The sequence below is a fragment of the Montipora foliosa genome, chromosome 14 (genome assembly GCF_036669935.1).
Source record: "Montipora foliosa isolate CH-2021 chromosome 14, ASM3666993v2, whole genome shotgun sequence".
Taxonomy (NCBI): domain Eukaryota; kingdom Metazoa; phylum Cnidaria; class Anthozoa; order Scleractinia; family Acroporidae; genus Montipora; species Montipora foliosa.
The window spans coordinates 22,213,401-22,218,185 of NC_090882.1; positions in this window are offsets into that span (position 1 = coordinate 22,213,401).

Here is a 4,785-nt window from a genome sequence, read left to right on the forward strand (position 1 = left end):
TGTTTGTAAAAAAGCACCATGAAGTATTCCTTGCAGCTGGTTTAGGCATTGTTTCACCTTTCAACATTGGGCAAAACCAAATCAACTCCATTCTCAGAGGGAACTGGGGAAAGAAGCTAGAAGAAAAAACTGGCCTTAATCCAATTCTCACAAGGTAAAATTTACAGAATAAGATTATTGAAGGAACACTTTTGAGTGCCAACCTTAAGCCTTTTAAAACAAGCGGAAACAATATTAAAAGTCTTTAAATTCACAAATGGCAAACAGCATATTAAATTTGGCTGCAATATTCCTTAAAACTATGCAGAACTATTTACCATAAAATGTGGAACATTTCCTGCCTATCTAAATGTGCCCCACAAAAGGGCTCCAAAAAGCAACCAGTTAAGTTTTTGGATAAAGATAGTGTCTCTATGAAGGTCTGACACAATTACTTAAAAATTAAATAGTTTGATGTGATCAAGACATTGAATGACCAAGCAATAAACAAACTGCAGCAATGTATGTTAGGTTCACAAAGTGGAAATGAAAATAAATATTCCTCAACTGATGTTTCAATATGCATTTAAATTAATTTTCTATCAACAATTTAAGGGACTGACTTTTCAGTGTCTATTCAATGGTACTGATTTACTTTTTCATGATAAGTTTGAAAGTGAATCTGGCAACCACAGTGCCCTGTGAAATGGAAAATAACTTCAACAAACCTTTTAAACTAACATTTTACAAGGGACACCATTGTTGATGCCCTGCGAAGAACAAAGAATACATTGAAAAAAGAGTTGGTCTGGAGTTTATCCACAATGGAAAGTTAGTGGCTGCATTCACCAATTTCACCAATGTAGAGAACAAACACATCAAGTTTCGGAGTAACTGCAGAATACCCTGCCATTTTGAAGCTGTACCTCTGAAAAGGCTGGATACGCGGATACGCAGTCGAAAGTACCACCCCTCCCCAAGTAAACTTCTAAGTAGTATGTTGTGAAGTGGATACGCGGATACGCAGTGGAAAATACCTCTCCTCCCCGAGTAAACTTCTTGGTATATTGTAAAGTGGATACGCGGATACGCGGATACGCAGTCGAAAATACCACTCCTCCCCAAGTAAACTTCTAGGTATATTGTGAAGTGGATACGCGGATACGCAGTCGAAAATACCACCCCTCCCCAAGTAAACTTCTAAGTATATTGTGAAGTGGATACGCGGATACGCAGTCGAAAATACCACTCCTCCCCAAGTAAACTTCTAAGTATATTGTGAAGTGGATACGCGGATACGCAGTCGAAAATACCACCCCTCCCCAAGTAAACTTCTAAGTATATTGTGAAGTGGATACGCGGATACGCAGTCGAAAATACCACCCCTCCCCAAGTAAACTTCTAAGTATATTGTGAAGTGGATACGCGGATACGCAGTCGAAAATACCACTCCTCCCCAAGTAAACTTCTAAGTATATTGTGAAGTGGATACGCGGATACGCAGTCGAAAATACCACCCCTCCCCAAGTAAACTTCTAAGTATATTGTGAAGTGGATACGCGGATACGCAGTCGAAAATACCACCCCTCCCCAAGTAAACTTCTAAATATATTGTGAGAACCAAACCGCAAAATTTCGCGAGAGTGCTTAGGCCTAATCACGGAGACGAGCGCTTAGGCTTAATCAGTAAAAGAGTGCTTTCTTCTTCACACGATCTCGTGAAAAAGTGTAGTTAACCGAAGCGTAAAATAAAAGCTAAGATTCTACGAGATTGCTTTGGCCTAATCACTGAAACGAGCGCTTAGGCTTAATCAGTGAACGAGTGCTTTCTTCTTCACAGGATCTCGTGAAAAATTGTAGTTAACCGAAGCGTAAAATGAAAGCTAAAATTCTACGAGAGTGCTTTGGCCTAATCACTGAAACGAGCGCTTAGGCTTAATCAGTGAACGAGTGCTTTCTTCTTCACAGGATCTCGTGAAAAAGTGTAGTTAACCGAAGCGTAAAATGAAAGCTAAAATTCTACGAGATTGCTTAGGCTTAATCACTGAAACGAGCGTTTAGGCTTAATCAGTGAACGAGTGCTTTCTTCTTCACAGGATCTCGTGAAAAATTGTAGTTAACCGAAGCGTAAAATGAAAGCTAAAATTCTACGAGAGTGCTTTGGCCTAATCACTGAAACGAGCGCTTAGGCTTAATCAGTGAACGAGTGCTTTCTTCTTCACAGGATCTCGTGAAAAATTGTAGTTAACCGAAGCGTAAAATGAAAGCTAAAATTCTACGAGATTGCTTAGGCCTAATCACTGAAACGAGCGTTTAGGCTTAATCAGTAAACGAGTGCTTTCTTCTTCACACGATCTCGTGAAAAATTGTAGTTAACCGAAGCGTAAAATGAAAGCTAAAATTCTACGAGAGTGCTTTGGCCTAATCACTGAAACGAGCGTTTAGGCTTAATCAGTAAACGAGTGGTTTCTTCTGAACACGATGTCGTGAAAAAGTGTAGTTAACCGAAGCGTAAAATGAAAGCTAAAATTCTACGAGAGTGCTTAGGCCTAATCACTGAAACGAGCGCTTAGGCTTAATCAGTAAACGAGTGCTTCCTTCTTCACAGGATCTCGTGAAAAATTGTAGTTAACCGAAGCGTAAAATGAAAGCTAAAATTCTACGAGAGTGCTTAGGCCCCCGGCTTAGGCCTAATCACTGAAACAAGGAGTATTTTCCACTGCGTATCCGCGTATCCACATATCCATGCATATACGACAGAGCATTTTGAAGTACGTTACACGAGGTTGGTATCCAGTTCCCATGTGTGATGTCCGCGTATCCACGTATCCGGGTATCCATGTTTTCCACTGCGTATCCGGGTATCCGCGTATCCACTTCACGATATAGTTAGAAGTTTACCTGGGGAGGGGTGGTACTTTCGACTGCGTATCCGCGTATCCAGCCTTTTCAGAGGTGCAGCTTCAAAATGGCAGGGTATTCTGCAGTTGAGCCCAAGTTTCTTCTCAAGCAACCAGGTGTTTAAGGAGCTATTCAATTTCCAAAGAACACTATGGTAGTGTACCAGTACCTGGGTGAATTCGGGTACCTGGCCTGAAACTGAAACTTGCGGAGCCAAACAACTTGTTGAGCTTAGCACTTAAACTGGGTAGATAATTATGTCTACAAATATTGTCTATTCAACCAACAGTTTCTCCTAATTTTGTGTACCATTTACTTGTTGGCCATGGTTCCTTAATAAAAAATCGCTAATTCAATTAAGGATTCAAGTCCTTTCAAATCATCCAAGTTACTTTGCGCCACCAGGAACAAACGAAAAAATACAAGCACTGAAGAACAAACTGCTCAAGAATGCCAGACTCCCTTTGAAACAGCAGAACAGGATCCTCGCCGGTAACTAAAAAAGGTCTGCATGCAACATATGCGTGGATGTTTGCAGAACGATTGCAAGTTGTAATCATTGAAAGAAAACTCCACTCCAGATCTGATAGACGATGGTCGTGCAAGACTCGCCAAGCACGTGGAACACCCAACAGGATTGTTCGTTGTTTGGCACAGCAGATGAACGAAAAATTGTTCCCCTCACTTCTAGTATTAATTTCTAACGCGATAAGACCAATCTTGCCCAAATACAACAACAATTTCGGCAGCAGGCAAGCTCATCACAAGCCATCGAAGATGGTATAAAGCAGCATAGCGCTTCACCTGAAGTGTTATGTTAGCCCAGCTATTTGGGAGTATAAGTTCCAAGTTCCAAGTTCGATCATGGTGGACACAAACTGAAACCACAGGTGACCCAAGCTCACGATGCTAGTAGTTATTATGGGAACGAGGTTGAGAATCTTTATGTGAACGTTCAGCGAGTGAAACGTGACATGTTTGCCGCCGAGATCTACCATTACATAACGACCGAGTTTGATTACGCGAACGTGATTCTCGCCATGCTGCATATGGAGGTGTTGTGTTACAACGGTTTGAATTTTTGAAAGTTTGTACGGGGAAAAACGGTAATCGACATTTCAGCCTAAATTTTGATATTTTTGAGGAGAGTCATTTTTATTGCAAAAATATCAAAATTTAGGCTGAAATGTCGATTACCGTTTTTCCCCGTACAAACTTTCAAAAATTCAAACCGTTGTGACACAACACCTCCATACGCAGCATGGCGAGAGTCACGTTTCGCGTAATCAAACTCGGTCGTTATGTAATAGTAGATCTCTGCGGCAAACATGTCACGTTTCACTCGCCGAACGTTCACATAAAGATTCTAAGAATAATAACTACTCGCATCGTGAGCTTGGGCCGCCTGTGGTTAGAGCAGCTCAGTTATCGGACATCAAAGTGCTTAACAAACCAAGGGATTTCGTCGTAAAAATGTTCACTCAGCAACGTCTTCATCTTCTACAGAATAAAGTTCAAAAGCGATCCTGGTTGTTAATCACATGCTAGCCCAATCCATAAACTGGATAAAGTGAATTGGCAAATTGATTGTCAGAACAATGCGTCATTTCTGTCTCGCTGAATTCAAAGAAGCAACGGAAGAGAAGGCTGAGCGAGTGTCCACCAATCTAACCAATCAGAATGTAAACAATTGGCGTGACTTCGGATAGCACAGTTTTTCCCGCTCGCTGAATTCTGATTGGTCAATTTAAAATGCAGTAGCTCTCGCCGTATGCAAGTTAACGGTTGTTTACCATTTACCACAAAAATCCGGAAATTTCGGTTGGAATGTAAATGGTAAGCCTAGTTTGGTCTTCCCAAACGGAAAATTTCCGGAGAAAGCGGGATTTCTTGAAAGGTAGTCCA